We start from the raw sequence: 21085 nt of genomic DNA on the forward strand, positions 1-21085 counted from the left end.
AAAATCAAAAGCTTTTAATGAATTACTTGTGAATTTCTTCTTGCATTCTTTCGATTTCGAATGTTGTATTTATGTCAGCGTATCGACAGGAGAGTGGATCAGGACATTTGCCTTCTTTGACACCGGATTATGCCTTCTGTCTTCATCTGACCTCCTTTACCCATAGATTTAACTGGCAAAGTAAGGTTTTATGACAATATAGCTAGGAAATTTTTAGACAAAAAATTTTCTATTTATGTCCTTCTAGACCAAAAATTCCTGTTTTGCCCTGCTTTGGGTACACAGACAGTCACTGTTATTCTATGACGGTTTGTATTTAGGAATTTTTTTGGCCAGTAAATCGAATAAATTCTGTTCGCTGTCAAAGAGTTGATCCTCTAATTATAATTATAAATATATAATATAAATAATAAATAATGTTTTAATTATATATAAAGTTTGGTTTGCTTGTTAGAATTTAATTTTAATTATACAGTTCAACTCATCAGCATATAAAATAAAATGAATCTACAACTGTATACCTATAAATGTACGTGGGTATTTATTATGTGTGTACACAACTACTCAACATAACAAAATCATAGACTCATTCGTTTTTCTGCTAATTTTATGCAATTCAAATCAATTTTAATTACATTTAAAAACATTATTTCAGTTATTTTATGACATGTCCTTATCTGCCTGTCCGAGGTAGCAAGCTAAAATTCTGGTTAAAAGAGAGTTGAAGGGACCATGAATTTTTTATCGCTTATAGAGGTTTCTCCCTAATTTATTTCTGGAAGAGAAGTCTGTCTCACTTAGACAGGTCTATTTATAATATTCAAAGTATTTCTTTATAAATAGAGTTATATTCAAAAGAACGCCGGGCAGACTTTCTCTGTTACTGCCCGGTGCTCATACAGTAGCGAAGGAAATGGTTTGGCCCGGCCATAGTCGAACCAGAAGAAATTAGGAAACTCAGCGCTAGGCAAATCCAGGGTTTCAGTACATCAGTTGGTTATAATAGCCACTGAAAAGCGTAGCGGGGAGAGAGTACAAGGGTCTTTTTGGCTAGGTGCTCTGAACCATTGCTTCGAGGCCTGATGCTCGATCATGGCCCGCTAACCTCCATACCCATACCCATATAGGCAAGAGAGACTCTCAGTTATAGAAGTCAGTATAGGAAAAACGACTGTCACTTATACAGGTTTTTGGACCTGTTTGGACATGGACCTGAGAAATATTCTCACCTATTGAGTTTTCTCGCTTACCCAGTTCTCTTTTACTCAGTTTTGAATGTATTTGATATATTTTATTCTTAATTTTAAAATAAACTTACATTTTAGTACAATCATCCAAAAATATATGAAATCATACCTGAAACAAAAATGACTTTATTAATATTGAAAATTTCAAATTTATTTGAAAAAAGAAATCATTAATAATGTAAAGAGAGTAATCAAATAAGAGCTATACATTTTTTTGATCCGTAATCACTCGCATTATTAGCATTTTGCTCACGATCGATTTAAATGAATTGTTCAAATTTTTCAAGCAATCTACAGGTTAAAAGATAAAAGAAATCTTACAGGTTTCTCTTATCGTGAGGGAAAAGGCATATCAAATTTTGCACCTGTACGTGTACTTTCGTTTAATATAAGTCGTACTCAGAAAATCATTATTCAAGAATCACGTAATCAAAACTATTTTTCATTTTGTTAGTTCATTAATGCGACTCTCTCATCAAACGACTAGAAATTACCGAATTTTTTAAATATGTCTCGTATCGAATCTTATGGTTGTATGAGCGATTACATATCGATACAATTATTTTTCAACGGGTTGTCTCTTCCATACATATACCCATATTTATGTACTTAACTATATAATTATGTGAATCACACCAGTCACTATGGATTCAATTTATTTATTTTCTACACATTTATTTTATAAACATTTATAAACATTTGTTTGTTAAATTTATTTTAGTTTACAACAAATAAATGTAAACAAAATGTTATTTAATTCATTAATTGTTAGTTTACATAGCGTGTGTTGTGTGTTGTGTGTGTGTGTCTACATTAGTTTAGTTTACATATATTCATTCATATGTGATGTGAAAATATTCTAGACAAACATGTTTGTTTTCATAACTAGTTAGGTTATCATCTACAAATGGACACGTTTTAAACAATTTACTACATCCATTATTATTAGGATTGACCATTTCATTATTATCTGGACAAAACTTTCTAGGAAAGGTTCTTACATGGAAGTATTATGAATCTAAATATTTATCATAAACTCACCCGAAATATATTTCTTATCTTTACTAGCGTTTTTCTCTAATTCCACTTTTCCAACTTATACGATTTTATTGAACTATCAATTCTTCGCCGTTTCTACGCTTTTTTTTTTATAACAAAGCCAAATTTTATCCTATTTGAATGAAATTTTTATTGAAACCCACTAATTTTGAGTCATTCTTTTTGTTTATGATGTAAGAATAGCGCTATCTATAACAGTTATCGTGCATATCCAGACAAGGACCCTACATTCTTGAGACCCGTGAAAGCAAACTTAAATTTGACCAAAAATTTGAAAAGTATGACCCAAACTTAGTAGGATTACATACTAAATTTATCAAAATCGGATAAAATTTGGAGATGATAGAGCAAAATTAATTTTTTTGGATTTTGGTGACGTCATAAAGTTCAAAAAATCAATTTTTTTGATAACATAGGCAAATTTGATCCAATTTTAATGGAATTTTTTTTGAAACCCACTAATTTTGGGTCAATCTTTCCATTTATGATGTAATATTTACGCTATCTTTAACAGTTATGGTGAATATCGAGACTAGGACCACATATCTTGAGACCTGTGTAAGCAAACTTAAATTTGACACAAAATTTGAAAAGTATGACCCAAACTTAGTAGGATTACATATTTAGTTTGTCAAAATCGGATAAAATTTGGATGTGATAGAGCAAAATTAAATTTTTTGGATTTTGGTGACGTCATAAAGTTCAAAAAAACAATTTTTTTGATAACAGGGTCAAATTTTATCCAATTTTAATGGAATTTTTTTTGAAACCCACTAATTTTGGGTCAATCTTTCCATTTTTGATGTAGTTGTTGCTCTATCTGTAACAGTTGTGGTAAAAATCCGGACTAGGACTCCAAATTCTGGAGGCCTATGAGAACAAGCATAAATTTGAGCAAAAATCTGAAAAGTATGACCCAAATTTAGTAGGATTACATACTTGGTTTATCAAAATCGGATAAAATTTGGATGTAATAGAGCAAAATTAAATTTTTTGGATTTTGGTGACGTCATAAAGTTCAAAAAAACAATTCTTTTGATAACAGAGTCAAATTTTATCCAATTTTAATGGAATTTTTTTTGAAACCCACTAATTTTGGGTCAATCTTTCCATTTTTGATGTAATTGTTGCTCTATCTGTAACAGTTGTGGTAAAAATCCGGACTAGGACTCCAAATTCTGGAGGCCTATGAGAACAAGCATAAATTTGAGCAAAAATCTGAAAAGTATGACCCAAATTTAGTAGGATTACATACTTGGTTTATCAAAATCGGATAAAATTTGGATGTAATAGAGCAAAATTAAATTTTTTGGATTTTGGTGACGTCATAAAGTTCAAAAAAACAATTCTTTTGATAACAGAGTCAAATTTTATCCAATTTTAATGGAATTTTTTTTGAAACCCACTAATTTTGGTTCAATCTTTCCATTTTTGATGTAATTGTTGCTCTATCTGTAACAGTTGTCGTGCATATCCGGACAAGGACCCTACATTCTTGAGACCCGTGTAAGCAAACTTAAATTTGAGCAAAAATCTGAAAAGTATGACCCAAATATAGTAGGATTACATATTTAGTTTGTCAAAATCGGATAAAATTTGGATGTGATAGAGCAAAATTAAATTTTTTGGATTTTGATGACGTAATAAAGTTCAAAAAAACGATTTTTTTTGATAACTCTACTAAATTGTTCTTGAAACTATTGCGTAGATAACGCTCATGTTTAAAAATCTTTGAATTTTCAACACACCTGTCTGAATTTACTTAAAATCTCACAATAATTGGAGTCAAAAATGATTCTTACTTAATAATGTTTTTTGGGCAAACCCTTACAATAAATATTTTATTACAAAAACAATATTTCTGTTCGACAATTGTTGTTGTTTGTTTTCATCATCAATATTGTTGCAATACAAATCATGCACGAAACACATCAATCAGATTTATCAATTTAGTTCATTCAGTTGTAGCGCCATCGTGTGGACGTTATAATAATGTTAACGCTATCTATGCACTATCTTTACGCTACATTGTATAGTTATGTGTTTTGTTTTATTATTGTTTATAATTATATTTGATATGGATGAGCCGACGAACACCGTGGAAAATAACAAACATACCTAGGTATCATTCTATTGTTGTGACTAGAATATTGGGTGTCCAAGAATAAACGATAATTAGAATTTAAAAAAAAAATCTACTACTTTCACCAAGGTTAACTAAGAAACTTAAACTTTTTCAATAGATTCAGCTTTCCATGAGAAGGTACTATAGGAACATAGTTCCAGCAGGGTGTCCCACGATACTTATTTTATTGTTTTTCGTATTTTTAATCCAATTTTTTTCATTTTTGATTATCGTCCGCAATTTTCTTGGAGCCATGAATGAGAAATACTCGGTTTTGAAAATTTTTGTTGAGAAAAAAGTTGTTACATCTAACTTTGTCAGCAGTTTTCCAGTGTTCTACTGGGCCTAGTGCTAAACTTAGGAACTCATATCAAAAACAAAAATCTATTGATCTCCATGGCTTTCAAACACCAGGACTTTATTTGTTTTCATAATTGAATCACTTTCCTCAACAAAAAATTTTTCCCTTCGAGAACATTACAGTCATTTACAACACTTTACTAAACAACTGTTTCTACAGTGTTACCACTAGATATGTTGTTAACCCATTTACTAGCTCGTTTGTTCGTGCACTAGGAGGTATAGCTCGCTGCTGATGATGTTGATGTGTAAACTCGAACTAAATATATAATTTGAAACAAATAATTATAGATTCATTTTGGTAACATAACTCTCTACATTTACCTATCTGTGGAAATAACTAACAGAAAACGGGATGCGAAGCGTAGTGCTACGCTAGAATAGATTATATTGTTATATTAGTGAGCTAGGTATTTGTACGAGCTGGTGTTGAGTATGTAAATAACCGTAGAGCAGAGTTAATATTTGTAATTTTGTTACAAAAGACGATGACTTTTATTAATTCAAGACGAGATGCAAATCACTGCATTGAAGTAAACGCGATTGAGTCAATAATCGCAATATTTAATTCAAGAAAATATGACTCAATTCTTGGTCTTCTATACCATCTAAAGCTTGTAGTTGGTCAAGTTGTGATCGGTGTCTTACTGAGTTTCAGCAGGCGTTGAATAAATAGGTGGATATTAAGAAAACCACAGTAACTTACAACAAAACTGCTGGAACTAATGAAAAATAGTTCAATCTGTAAATGGACAACTGGTTCTACTAATAGTGATTCCATACACCATATTGATTGCTTAACATCAATAATAATTTTCTCAATATTCAACTCCAACTAGTTGTTCAAACTCCAATAATAATAACGATAATAGTGTGTTGTTGTGTTGTTTAATTTAAACACCCACACTCCAACACCAACACACACGTACCAACCGTACACACATATTTGTTGTATTTTGGTCGTTGACTAAATAAATGTTGTACAACATAGATACGTACAAACACAACATACAACCAGTGAGAGTTATATGAGCATATAATGCATACAACAAACTATATTTATACAGATTGGATTTTATATTATTTTCCATTATCATTTATATGTACTAAGAAGAGTTTTTATGACATTCTTTTTTATAAGACAAGGAAAGACTCATCAGACATATAATAGATGATATTGTGTACGCACTACGCAATCATAACATTTATCATAGGCCTATCACGATTATGACAGAATTCATGCGTTAAGGAATGCATTTAAGAAAAAGATGATATAGACATGTATTAAAGCTTAGATACACGTTGAGGTAGTTGTAAGACGCTTAGAGAGTGGGGGTTTCTTAATTGAACAGAACTACTCAGACTTGCAATGTTATGATTGCGTAGTGCGTACACAATATCATCCGTTAATTGTCTAAAGAGTCTTTCCTTGTCTTATAAATAAGGATGTCCATAAAAACTTGTCTTACTACATATATGATAATGGAAAATAGTATAATTTCCAATCTGTATATAATACAATATACAACAAACTATATTTATATAGAGCAGTAGTGGCAGTAATATTCTCTCTCAACTGATCTGATCTGATCTGCTTCAATTGTGTTGTGATGTGATAACTAAACTAAACTAAACTATATATATACTAAAACTAAAATATTCTAGTATGTAATTGTTATTCTAAACTATATAGAATCCAAACCAGCTCTGTGTTTTCGAGTTTAGAGGTGTGAATGAAATTCGTTTAGTAAATAAAATTTGATGTTCATTAGTTATTATAACGTTAACTTTATTTATCTATCTATAGGGTGATTCTATATATGTGACTGACACTACATTTGATCAAAAAATTTGTTTTATGTTGGGTAATGTTATGATGTTACTATCTACCGTTCGATATTTTTTTTACTTCCGTCGAATTCTCTTCGTATATGCAGCTCCTGCGTGTTGACTTTTTAAAAGCATTCCATTAAAAAAAAACCATCTAAAATCACCATAAAAAGAATTTTTTTTTAAATATGGAAAATTTAGTAAATAATTTTTATATTTATTACTTGATGATTTGGAAAAAAACAACTTAATGGAAATAATTTGTCTAGAAAAAAAGAATCTACGAAAGAGATAGAAAGGAATATAAATATGGAAAATGTAGAAAAAATCATTTTATGAACTAGAAAGAAATTCCCATCATGGGCTTAAAGCCAGTTGTGGTATTTGAGTTGTGGTTCCTGACCAGGGACCGGATTCAAAAATTATTTGCACGTTTTCTAACAAAACAAAAGGTATTTTGTCCTTGAAATCTTCAAATTTACAATTTTTGAAGTATCAAGCAGAGAAAATCTCACCCTTTCGAATCCGATAAAATGTATTTTCGCATTTTTTACTTACCACGATCTAAGCTTCATAAAAAAGACTCGGCAATGGAAATTCTTATTAGAGGAAACAAGAGACCCTATGATGGGATAACTATGTCCAATTTCATGCATGGTTCTAGTCCAATCATTCCACCTTTCATAATGGGGTAATTTTCTCCCGAAAATACATAACAATAAATATGAAATTTATTTTTATTATTTTCCTATTATATTTCCAATTACTTCGCCATACTAATAATAATTATGCGACCAAAAGAAAAACTCGGGGAAAAAACTCTATTAAGAAAATTGCACGCTAGTTAAAATGAATATGACATTCAATATTTTTCTTTTTTAAAAACCATCGCTACGTGCGTTTTTTTTTTTGTCATTCACGTCATCTTCATAACTTAGAAAAAAAAAAAACTCCCTTCGACATAGAGAGAAAGATGAACCTTCGAAATAAAATTGTCAATGCGTATCCAAACTTACAGTGTGTGCCAGTGAATTAACTTTGATTTTACTTCGGCTTAGATAAACAACTTTACCCGTCAGCATTCCATTATGATCATTTCGCTAACGTGCAAATGGGGTTGAAACTTGTCTTTCTTCATATAATTTTATGTATTTTCGAATTTTTTAGATTTTTCAGTCTATAAACAATTTTAAAAAATATTTTTTTCGAGCCCTTTAGAAATTGTGAGAATTTTTTCATTACGAGACTAAAGATATATTATCTTTGGAAATTTTCGGACCTATTCGTGCACATTTTCATTAGCTTTCGGATATTCGGCTCTGTACGGTAAAAATTATAGTATTTATTTGGGTAATAATTTAGTGGTAATAATTGCAGTGAATATTAAACGCTAAACATTTCCAGCTTCAATTTGTCCACCCTTCTTATGACTTCCTGTACCAATAAGTGTCATCCAACAATTACACTGTTGAAACCGTACACCATTACTTCTAGCTATGACCTCCTCTTTCTACATGGTCATAAGTGACATGGTTATGATACTGGACATGTGACTATGTCATATTCTATTGCCATACGATACCAGTGACTAGTGACTCAATTATAGAAACCAATCACGTAATATACCTACCATGAATGAATGGTATCATCTTCAAGGGAGTTGAAGCAACTGTTGGGGTGAATTCAAGCGACAAATTATCAATTTTTTTTTTTTTTTAATATTTCGTATTTGGCTTGAACACTTATAAAATAACTATAAACGACTTCCATAGTCGTCATATATTTTAAAATTGATGATTGACAAAACGCCAAAACGGGCGATTCTCTAAAAATTTCTAGAGACTGCTTGGTTTTTTTAATCAGACAAGCTGTTTATGTGAATGCGGGCCTTACGGTTCACAAAGTTAACTTTTCTGAACTGTCTTATACAATACGCGAATTCACAAAAACAACTCAATGGATTTCAACGAAACTTTACAATAATATAGCTTGTATATCGGAATAACACCTGACCTATTATTTATAAAGATATTTAAAAAAGTATTCAAAAAATATAAATAAATAGAATTCATTTTTTGACACTTCACTGCGCTATCTCTGAACATCATTGTAAAGCATAAATTAAGGATTTCTGAAAAAACGGTGAACTGAATTTAATTTATGGCCATCTGTTCAGAGTCCAGAGAATCGGGATCTATTGTACATTGATAAAATTTTCGAACTGATAATTTTTAATGTGGTACTAACATCTATGGAAGTACCAACATAATACTTCAGCTCCAAAAAAACACTCAATCAAAATAAAATAAAAATACAATAAAATAAAAAATAAAAGTATAAAAAAGTCTGTACATGTGAAACTGACATATTGCTGCTTCAATTTTAAATTTTATACATGCTTCTCATTCCTTGCTTATTTTTTTTAATTTTTATATGAATACTAGCTGTCCCGACCCAACAAGTTTTGTTTATATTCAATTTAAGTGAGGACTAAATTGAATAATAAAAAAAACAAAGAATTTATTTGAAGCACGATGCCATCTATTGAATCACACAAACTAAAATTGTTTGAAGGCAATTGTATAACCCAACCTAACTCTTAAATTCGAAATTTAAAAAAAAAACTACTTTCACTAATCGTGATAACATCTATTCTTTCTTTAAAGTTGGATCTAAAAAATACAAATCTACAAAATGTCATTGAAATCGGTTGAGCTTAGCGTTAACGAACATCGTGGTGTGGAATTTTTATATATAAAGAATATTATTCATAAAATGTGGATTCTATCTATTTATCTCACACTTTCATGTCAATTGCAGGTCGAAAGTAAATACATCGGAAGGGAAATTAGTAAAGATTATAATAATAAAATCGTTAAGCGTATCTTCAAGCCACAGATGCTGGCTGAATAGAACTATGATAACAGACTTAAATTGGATATCTGCAGGCATTTAATAAATAGAAAAATATTAAAAAACCATAGTAATTTACAACAAAACTGTTCACATGTAATTTAACGGAGAGTATTTTTAGCTATGTTTCAAGTACGAGTTTAGGGTTAAGTACCAGAAAAAAAATGTAAAAACTTGGGGACGATCTTCAAAATGCTTTAAGAAAGAAGGTAATTTAATGGAGATGGTTTTTATTTATGTTTCAAGGGCGAGTTTAAGATTCCGTACTTGAAAAATTTCCCGGGTGTTTTTTAAAATATGTAGATTTCTCTTGTTATCATCAAAGACAGTTGCATTTTTTTCCAATCATGGCAGCACCCAACAGTTGAATTTACTTTCTACTCACTCTTATCGTACATAAAATATATATAAATGGTTCATGAATGATACTCTAGAATAGATTATAATATAAAGTTTAGCTATAGCAGACCCTCCCTCTAGTAAGCTATAGTACCTCTATGGTACGTAGGTAGTACTAGAGTGTTCAGTGATGCCACTTATAAATATGAATATAAAATTTAATTAATTTATTGTTATGAATTTGGTGGTGGTACTACGCTTATGTATGCATTCACAACATACTACCAGTGTACAAGTACCGACCGACCGACGAGTAATGTTGTAAATGTAAATGTAGTTAAAATAATATGTTTAAATATTAATTTATGATAATTAATAATAAACCACTGCATTATTATTACATTTAATATCTATTTTGAAATATAATTTTTATGTAAGGGAAATTGTGCAGAAAAAAACATGCATCTTACCCTCAATTGGCACAATCTTAAGAGCCCAGAAACACGTTAATAAGTCATTTAAAGTGGTTCGGCTGTCACGTGACTAAACAACTAAGTCAAATAGGCAATTTGCATGACGTAAATGTAAAAAAATGATCTAAAAATATCGAAAAAAAGTCAAAAATCAAAGTTTTTTTATGATTTCTTATTGAGAAGCGGCGTAAGGTAAACTTTTTCTTGAATAAACAGAATCTGTGATAAATTTTCTTCGTGATGAAAGCTTTTTGAAACTCATTCACCGATCAATTTTTGTACAATTAAGTTCTATGTTAAAAATCACAATTTTAAAATGAAATAATTCAAAATTTTCCCCGCAAGAAGTCCTTCAAGGTATCTGTTCTTAAATTCGAATTTTATTTTCAACGATGTTAATTAACTAGAAATGTATACAGAAACGAAATACTTAGAAAAAGCTCGTAAATTATTAGAAAGAAAACTGGAGGTCTTTTTTTGTTTCGGTTCTTTCATTGGAAATGAAAAATAATGCTTAATCAGCACTAAAGATAATTAATTATTATCGAAAATATGTTACAAATAATCTGTATGTGTGTTAGTTTTACACTTTCGACAAATTAAAATCCAGTAAAAACATGTTTTCTAATCAACAAACTTTATATAGTAAGAACCTCTCTGATAATAGAAAATAAATGAAGTTTTTTCCTTATTTCGAAATATTTAAAGTCCTCTTTCGTAAAACCAATAATTTTACAATCCATAGGAAGAAAGGTTGAGTAAAAACCGTGTAAAAGTTTTCTTAATCTGTTTTTTTTAAATATTTTTTTCACTTCCTTCAGAAATTGTGAGAATCTGTTTCATCACAAAAGTAAAAGTGTAATATTTTTAGTGTACGAATGGATGAATTTACCCTAAAAATCAAAACTAAAAATGATATTTAATATAATATGAATAATTTGTTTAATAATAATATTTTAATAGTAATAATTATAATTATGTCTATACTTATGTGTGTTTAACAAATCTTTTTTTTTAAATTTTTGATATTAATTTTTCTCTTCATAATAATTTCAAAATGATTTTATATATATATTTTATTTATTAATAATAATTGGTTGATTTATGTACATTTAATAAAATATATTATTTAATATTTTCAGTTACTTAGCTGTAGACATCATATTAAAATTAATATTAGAGTTTCATATTTATATCCATACCATTCTAATGCTGAAATTGTAATTTATTTTTCTCCAAAGAATGTCCATCGTATCGATGATCATTGCTTATATCACGAAGAAAAATTGGTAAAAAAAATTGTCCGAAAAATTGATTTATATAATTTTATGATTGATTTCAAGACCGAATTTTTCCAAAAATCCCGCTTTGTATTGAAAATTTTGTACTATATAATTACATCAAAACACTTATAAAATAAAAGTGGAATATTATAAATATAAAAATGATATTTTAATTATATTCTGTAGCCCACCTAACCTAAAAAACTATATCATTAATGGCTTTTATAATAAAATATGATGTATTTGTATTTATTTTATATAAAATATAAATAAATATTATATAGGAGATAGTTGCCTATATCGTACCACCAACTAAATGATAGTTTAAAGTCCCTTGATCATAATAAACACAGTTTTAGTGCCTTTTGCGTGGACAAAATTTTGAATTATTTCATTTTAAAATTGTGCTTTTTAACATAGTACCTTATGGAAGAACTCAAACTCGTGATTTCTCATCGTAATAGTTTTCATCATGAATAAAATCCATCACAGATTCTGTTTATGCACAAAAAACATTACCTTACGACGCTTTCCAAAAAGAAAACATTAAAAATATTTAGGTTTTTGAAACTTTTTCGATATATTTAGAGTATGTTTTTACATTCACGTCATACAAATTGCCTAGTTATGACTAGTTGACTAACCACTTTAATGAGAAATCTAGAAATTGATACGATTTAGTTTTGTGCAGGTACGATATGGTCAATCATCCCCTATTTAATTTCATATTTTCGCTAATATTTAATAATAATTATAATGATAATAATTTGTCAGTAATATTATTCTTTTGTGTTAATATGAGCAAAATTATTTCCAAAAACCAGTGAATGAATAATGTGAACCCATCTATCTCTCATCACTTTTAATAATAATTATTATAATTATAATAAATTATTATATTTTACCTTTATTTATTATTTGTTTTATGATAAATTTTAAATAATTATAACAAAATATTATATTATTTATGTATTTATTATAAAACTAAATTATGTTTGAATAACCATTCTGAATCAAAAAAAAAAAACGACAGAGGATTTCTAAACTGATGTTTATGAAAAAAATGACACGATTTCGTGGGTCACCCGGCAGAAACTATGTTCTTCTCGTACCTTCGTAATATGTGTCCAAACTTAATATTTGCGTACAATACCTAAATTTGGTTTGATCAAGATGATATTTTTTGTACTGACTTGAAATTATCTCTATTATCTTGATTTTCTGATAACACACTTTCACAGCTCTTATTTTTTAATCCCCAAAACTAAAAAAAAGGGGTGTTATCCTAAAAGCTTAACCGCTATGTGGGTGTGTGTCTGCCTGTGGCATCGTAGCAGCTAAACTGATGTTCCGATTTTGATTTTTTTGGTTTTGTTTGATAGTTGATTTAATGGAGCGTGTTCTTAGCTATGTCCAAATGCGAAAATACTTTTTAGTACCTGAGAAAACTAAAAATTGGCGAATGATCTTCAAAATCAGCTCAGTTTGGAAAAGGCTTTCAAGAAAAATACAAATTTTATGGAGAGTGTTCTTAGATATGTTTCAAATGTGAATTTAGGGTTCCATACCCGAAAAATTTGTCATTGGGAGATTTTAAAATTTTGTAAATTTTGACCAGACCGTGACTTATTTAACGCTTTGTATAAATTCATTTGAATGACAAAAATATCTTGATACAGAATTTTGTTGCTAAAACTATTTATCGATAACACAGTTATTTATATAAATAATAAACCATCATCGCATATAAATAATATACCAAAACGACCATTTTAAATACCAACAACCAAATTATTTCTTAATGACTCATTACACAGTATCACATTAAAAATAAACATAACGTGATGACTCATTTATAAAAATCCACATCCATGAATGAATTTTCTATATATAGCTACTAAATATTATGCTAATTAAAATATACAAAATTATAATTAATAATAATGTATTTATTTAATGTAAATAACCACAAAATACGAACCTGAATGGATCCGGGGCGGACGAACGAACGGTAACAACAATTTTATGGTTGAATTGTACTAATAAATAAATGTACTGAATGTAAAATGGGGGGGGGAGAGCAGGGTATGTTCTATATATATGGTTGGTATCGTGTCGTGGTGTCATGGTTTATTCTATGTATAATTATTTTTTTTTTTTAGTTTTTGTTTAAAAACATATTTTGGTGCTAATTATATATTATTTATAGTACAAGGTGAATGGGAAATAATATGCATAAACTCGGGAAACATTGTTATTTCAATTTACAGGTGTAATATATTTTTTGTAGTTTCACTTTCTCCGAAAGCTAACGTTTTTTGAAGAAAATGTTTTCAACAAAAATTGTTAGTCTGATTATGAGGATCAACATATGTCAAACCATGATATCCCTGATTAAACTCTGCAAATTGTTGCAAAATATCAACAATTTTTCAATATCATCAAAAACTATGAAAATTTGAAGGGTTTAAATGTACAAATAGAAAGAGAGGAATAGCACGTGGTGACGTCATAACTTGCGATTGCCTTGCGAAGTGTTGTTTTGCGAGATAAAGATTGAACTTGCCATCTATTCTCGCACTTTTTCAATTTTTTAAAAAGGATAAAGGCCTATTATTGCGCTTTCATTCTGTACAAGGTGTTTGGTTTCACAACCAATAATCAGAATTATTGTTATGTGATGAAGACATTTGTTTTTTTTTTCATCTAACCCATATTCCCACATTTCTGTGGTACTGGTTTTAAAATTATTGTGAAATTTCATTTATTTGTTGTTAAATATTATTATTATTATTATTATCATATTAATTATAATTGGTTTTAACGATGACGTCACGGTTTAACAACGGCTTTGACATTTATTTATAAACTAATATATAATGCAGAAATATACAGATTGGATTTTATACTGTTTTCCATTATCATAAATGTAGTAAGAAGAGTTTTTATGGACAGTCTTACCTTTACACATTACCTTTCCTTTTTGTCGGTCGCGCAGTCGGGTAAAGAAGTAGGTTAATTTCGAAACATTTTAAGGATGTATGAGCATGGTAGTGGGGGCACAAATTTAAAAATAGATATTTTCAATTTTGATGATAAATTTATATTATTACTTGACGATATAAGACGAAAAGTAAGAATAAAATTTTTCGATATCTGGCTTAATTTTCAAAATATCGAAAATTGAAAATTTTGTTTAATTATTTAGCTTTCGATATTTCGAAAACCAAGACACATATCGAAAAATTTTATTCCTATTTTTCGTCTACATTCATGAAGTTATAACAAAATTCATCATCAAAGTTGAAAATAAGATAAAAATAATTTCGACCCTTAATCTACCCTGCTCTTACATCCCTTATATGGACGGTGACACTTAGTTTTTTTCTTTTCTAATTCATTGCTAATTTGTTTACTTTCTATTAAAAAGTTTTTTTTTAAATTTGTTTTCATTCATTCCAAATGAAAATTATCAAAAACTTCCAAAATATGTCGTTTTTTGAGAATCCTCCATAAGAGTCAATGTATTTTATATCGATTTTTAATGACTTTTTTCTTAAAAATTTGCACGGTTACCTAAGCTGAAATTTTAACCACATATTCTTTGAGTAAAAGACTACCTACAAACAAATTTTGAGCCTTTAAATCAAACATTGTTGTCATGCTCATACATCCTTAAATAAAAAGACAAAATAACTATGAAAATTAATTATTCATTTATGTCAAATTGAAATTGATTGAATAAAATCGCTTTTGTACTTCATGACGTCACAAGAAATCCATAAAAATTGATTTCATACAAAATATGTTTCTAACATGGTAGGAAGTAAAAATTTTCTTGGTTCAAGCAAACTTTTCCACAACGAAATATTTTTCTTGCTTTAATTATTGAGATTAGAATGTCAACAGCGTAGTAAATGCTTTTACTTCAATTCAGTAAATGTTTTTTACAGTGTATTCTTTTTATTTTTTATGTTTTTATGCCATTTTATTTATGGTCTGGCCATAAACAGTTTCAACAAAGTAAAAAGGATAAAATTATGTATGTTAATATTTGTTTTTAGTGTTCTCTCATTAAAATATCAGTTTTTTATTTTTTTACAAAAAAAAAACCAAATGTGAGCATCGTATGACTTCCTTGTACACTTATAAAGTGGACAAAAAGGATTTAAGGACAGATAAATCGGATACTTCAATCGCTATACTTGATTTAAGAACAGTATCTTTTTCCAAATTCTATTGGTTTTGCGACTATTAATTTTTTTCGAGTCCGCTCTATGCTATTGATAAATCGAAAAATTTTTATTGTTTCGGAATTTGATAAAACTCAGTTTATAAGGTAATTTTGACCCAAAAAATTCAAAAATAGTGTTCATTTGAAGGTTGGACTAATAGTTTCGGAGAAAATTGATATCTGGGATCGATTTTTGACTTTATCTCGAAAACTATTCATCCAAATGTTAAATGAACCGGATTTTTGAATTATTTGAGTCAAAATTACCTTATATCATGAGTTTTATCCAAATCGGAAACGTTAAATAATTTTCGATTTTTTGCAATTTTTTTAAGGGGTACCCCTTCAAAAAAATCGAAAAATATTTATTGTTTCGGAATTTGATAAAACTCAGTTTATAAGGTAATTTTGACCCAAAAAATTCAAAAATCGTATTCATTTGACGGTTGTACTAATAGTTTCGAAGAAAAGTGATATCTCGGATCAAATTTTTACTTTATCTCGAAAACTATCCATTTAAATGTTAAATGAACCGGATTTTTGAATTTTTCGGGTCAAAATTACCTTATATCATGATTTTTATCCAAATCGGAAACATAAAAAAAATTTTCGATTTTTTGGAATTTTTTTAAGGGGTACCCCTTCAAAAAAATCGAAAAATTCGAAAAATATCTATTGTTTCGGAATTTGATAAAACTCAGTTTATAAGGTAATTTTGTCCCAAAAAATTCAAAAATCGCATTCATTTGACGGTTGGACTAATAGTTTCAAAGAAAATTGATATCTGGGATCGATTTTTGACTTTATATCGAAAAATACTCATCCAAATGTAAAATGAAGCGGATTTTTGAATTATTTGGGTCAAAATTACCTTATAACATGAGTTTTATTCATATCGGAAGCGGAAAATTTGTTTCGATATTTTGCAATTTTTTGGGTACCCCTACTCTACGAGAAAATTGAAAAATTGAAAACTGAAAAGATTTTCCAGCTCTAATATTTTTACTCTCAAACATCATTCAATAAACAACGTGCATTAAAAAAATTAAATTAATAGATAATTATGTAGAGGTTATGATTTACAAAGACACTAACTTTGTTCGTATTTAACATTCGTCCTGTATATTTGTACAAGGAAGTAAAAACAAAAAAGAAATAAAAACACCATTATTTATAAACTAGATACCGCACACTAGCTTACAGCTGTAGTTTACTTTGTAAGCTCTCTCACACAGGTAAATAAAATCCTTTTGATTATCTACTGCTCCACCCACCACCACTAGACTATAATTTAGAAAGTAAAAGAAAAAGGAAAATTAAAATTAAAAAAAAAAAAGTAAAAAATCAGGATATATTCTCATATGTTGTAGGAATGTTATTTCTTTTTTTTTATTTTTTTATTTAAACATTTTTATTTACAAACAAACTTTTATTAAAAACACTGTAAATAAATAAATAAATATATATACAAATAAAATGTTTGTTTTTATAGAACTAGAAAATTGTAGAAACTAAAATTTTGTTGAATATTCGATGTATTCTATCTCGTCTTATGTCATGTATATTAAGTTTAGTACCAAGTTTGTAACGCTTAAAAACAATGATGCTAGGAAAAAAATTTTGGAATAGGTGTTCATAAAATCACCTAATTAGTCCATTTCCGGTTGTCCGTCCGTCTGTGGACACGATAACTTAAAAACGAAAAAAGATATCGAGCTGAAATCTTTACAGCGTACTCAGGACGTAAAAAGTGAGGTCAAGTTCGTAAATGAGCATCCTAGGTCAATTGGGTCTTGGGTCCGTAAGACCCATCTTGTAAACCGTTAGAGATAGAACAAAAATTTAAATGTAGAAAATGTTCCTTATCAAAAATAAAACAACTTTTGTTTGAAACATTTTTTCGTAAACATCACTGTTTACCCGTGAGGGCGCCAATTAGGCGCAAATTTTATAATATGTACTATACTTGATTATCAGTTATGTATGTGTCACATGTTGGTATATGTAATGTGATAAAGAAATCAACACTGACTATGCATGGTATTTCAACAATTAACTCAGTCAATTGTTTGTTTTCACTTGTTTTTTGTTCATTTGTTAAAAATAAAAATATTTTAGAAAATAAAATTTCAACAGGTATTCTTTTCTCTCAGCTAAATATTCGTGATTATAAAAATACAGTTGGAAGAATTTGTTTTTCTGTAAATAAAGTATTTTTTCTTTGGTCGGAAAACCTTTCTAATGTAATATGATATAGTTATACTTTAATACAGGTAACAGGAGTAATGAATTTATTCCAGAACGCATAAAACTCTTTTCCTTGCTACAGAATATTTTCCAAATTTTCATTCCCGTTTAAGTTGTCATTTTTTCTAGGCTTTTCTTGTAATTGATGCAGTAATAATGGAAAATTATTGTTGCATAAAAAATATAAAATTTTTTTAAAATGAAATGAAACAATAAAGTGACTTATTTTTTGATAACAAGCATTTAATTTCATTTCAAAAAGGATGGAATAGAATGGAAAAATATAAAAAAACATTTGAAAATTGTAGAGTAAAGAGGGTAGAAAAGAGACAACAACGATTTAATTTTCATAATTAGGTTAATGAAACGGAAAGAAAAATATTTTCATCAAAAGAATGTTACAAAATTCAATCTAAATATGTATGTGGGCATATAAACAGGTTGTATTCTTATCAACTAAATATAGGAAATTATGTAATAAAAATGGTTCTCCGCCAGGAAGTAAATTCTTTTGAAATCGGATTCAAAATGTACTGAAGAGATGAAAGTCAGTCGTTATCTTGCTCTCACAAGGCTTGTAAGACCAGGATAAGATTAAAGCTCGCGAGATTTTTCAGTGAGCAAACGATCAAATTTTTAATGCCCCACTTAATGATTATTAAATCACACAGGACATGAATTTATTTTTCTGTTGACACTCGTCGATTCTACAATGACTTTCAGGGTCGAGTCGCTTTCTTTTTGTCTGAGATCTTATCTATTACACGTTACTCGCAGAACTCTGCTTTGAGTGTATATACAATCTTTAGAAATACAACCTGAACATTCAGACACACATACAAAAAATTGAATAAAATTGCTATTCGTAAGCGTAGCGCACATCACTTTTATCTGTTCAAGTATTTCTCTCTCACGCATCGAATTTCTGAATTATACACATTTTAATTTTGGTCCTAGCATGATTTGAGTATGTTTAGAAAAGTAGAGCAGTTATATTTTACCAAATGTATCAAACAAAAGTTGATTCTTTTTCGAAAGTAGCTTTTTTATCTTCATTTTTCTTCTATCACTTGATTTTTAACAAAGTAACAATTGTCTTCTAGGAAACAAAAATTCAATTCATCAGCTTTGTTTTGTTTTTTGAGCTATCGGGTTCGGGGATAGACACAGATGGACGGTTAGACAATAGGACTAATGAACTCATATTATAATTAATAAGTCAAAATTTAACAAAAGTTACAGAGTTTGATGGGGGCATGGTGTTCTGACATCAAGTTGGACCTAGTTCTCCATAACATATTTTTTTTCGAAAATTGTTAGCTTTCGCAGGAAATGCAACTTTGAAAGACGACATTTATTTGAAAGAAGAATTTACGCTAGCTAAGTTCACAAGAAAAAGGCCGGTGACCATGATTTTTATATGAAATTCTAGTATCAAAGACCTTGATTTTCAAATGATCTTGAAAATTTACCCGGGCTTAAAAATTATTACCACAGATGTATGACAGAAGGTGGCCTCAATCATCTGAGAAAAGGTATCTTGAACTTACTACTCTATTCCTTCAATCTTGCAAAAATTTGTTTTAAATTCATTTTAGTCAATTAGTTGGGCAAAAATTACTAATACAAATACCAAAATTAGCTCATATTCTTTTGTATATTCATTATCAACTAGCTTCTTTTTGTTGTTTATAAACAACCAACGAACAACAAACAAACAAACAAACAATTGTTCTGTGTGTGTTACAAAAAAAAGACAAGAGTCATTCAACATTTAATTAAATAAATATTCAATTGAATACAATAATAGTAGATATAAATAATAATACTTTGGGTTTTATGATCAACAAACAAACAAACATATATACATTCAAACAATTATATTAGTGTAGATACTATATACATACTGACAAAGATAAATAATATTGCGTTTACAACGTTTTGTTTTTTACAAAGAGTGAGATGATAAATAAATGAGGTTAGCCGCCGGAAATTAGTATAAATGATTCCATAGATAATACATTTCAATTTGGAGAATTGCCAGTGGACGACAAAGCCACTCTACACTCAGTTCAGAATTCTATATAGATATATACTTATATACCTACAGGACTCACTACTCTTTTATGTGTTAGTAGTGATGAGCTATGTACTGTACGTTTGTAGGGAGTTTGAGAAATATTGAAGGTGGAATTTTAATTTTTTGAGTATGTAGGAAAGTTGATGATACTTTTATTGAAAAGACGAACTTTTTTAAAATCTTGGAACAATTTTCATTAAGTAGCTTCTGACTTCGAACTCTAAAATAAGTTCTTCTGATTTATATATATACTCTTAGATATATTGACAGAAATATAATTAACAATTAAAAAAAAAAAATCTGCCAATGATAGGAAACAGTTGTAGCAGAAACAGAAAACTTCTTGCATTTGAAACATATCTAAGAACACTCTCCCATTAAATGGACTTTTTCCTTAAAGTCTTTTCAAAATGAACCGATTTGAATGATCATCGCCAATTTTTAGTTTTTTTCGAGTACGGAATCCTCAATTTTTACTTAAAACGTAGCTCTTCATTATATTACCTTTCAAACAGAACGACAAAAATCAAAATCTTTTCATCCGTTTAGACTCTACGATGCCACAGGCAGACAGACAGACACACAGACATACAGACAGACACACTTGGCAGACTGTCAAATATATTATTTTTTTTTGTATCTCGTGAAAGTCAAATCTTGTTTTAAAATACTGCGGTATATTATTATGGCATCAATGATTTCACCTTGATTTATGAAAAAACTTCCTGTACGTTACATACACACCTATAACATAACTATGTATTTATCCCCTTTTTGAAAAGAGGAACAAAATCAACTATCCCACACTATATAATTTCAAATATTACTTTACCAAATACAATACTAATTCAAATACAAAATGTCTCAAGCACACATTACATTTGGGACTTGTCAA

General features: G+C 28.9%; 1 long non-coding RNA gene across 1 annotated transcript in view; it reads left to right on the top strand.

Annotated features, from left to right (window-relative positions):
• Positions 1-21085, top strand: part of LOC123300718 — a 77833-nt gene that overhangs the window by 20400 nt on the left and 36348 nt on the right. The gene's annotated exons all lie outside the window — the stretch shown is intronic.

The sequence above is a fragment of the Chrysoperla carnea genome, chromosome 5, assembly GCF_905475395.1.
Source record: "Chrysoperla carnea chromosome 5, inChrCarn1.1, whole genome shotgun sequence".
Classification (NCBI taxonomy): domain Eukaryota; kingdom Metazoa; phylum Arthropoda; class Insecta; order Neuroptera; family Chrysopidae; genus Chrysoperla; species Chrysoperla carnea.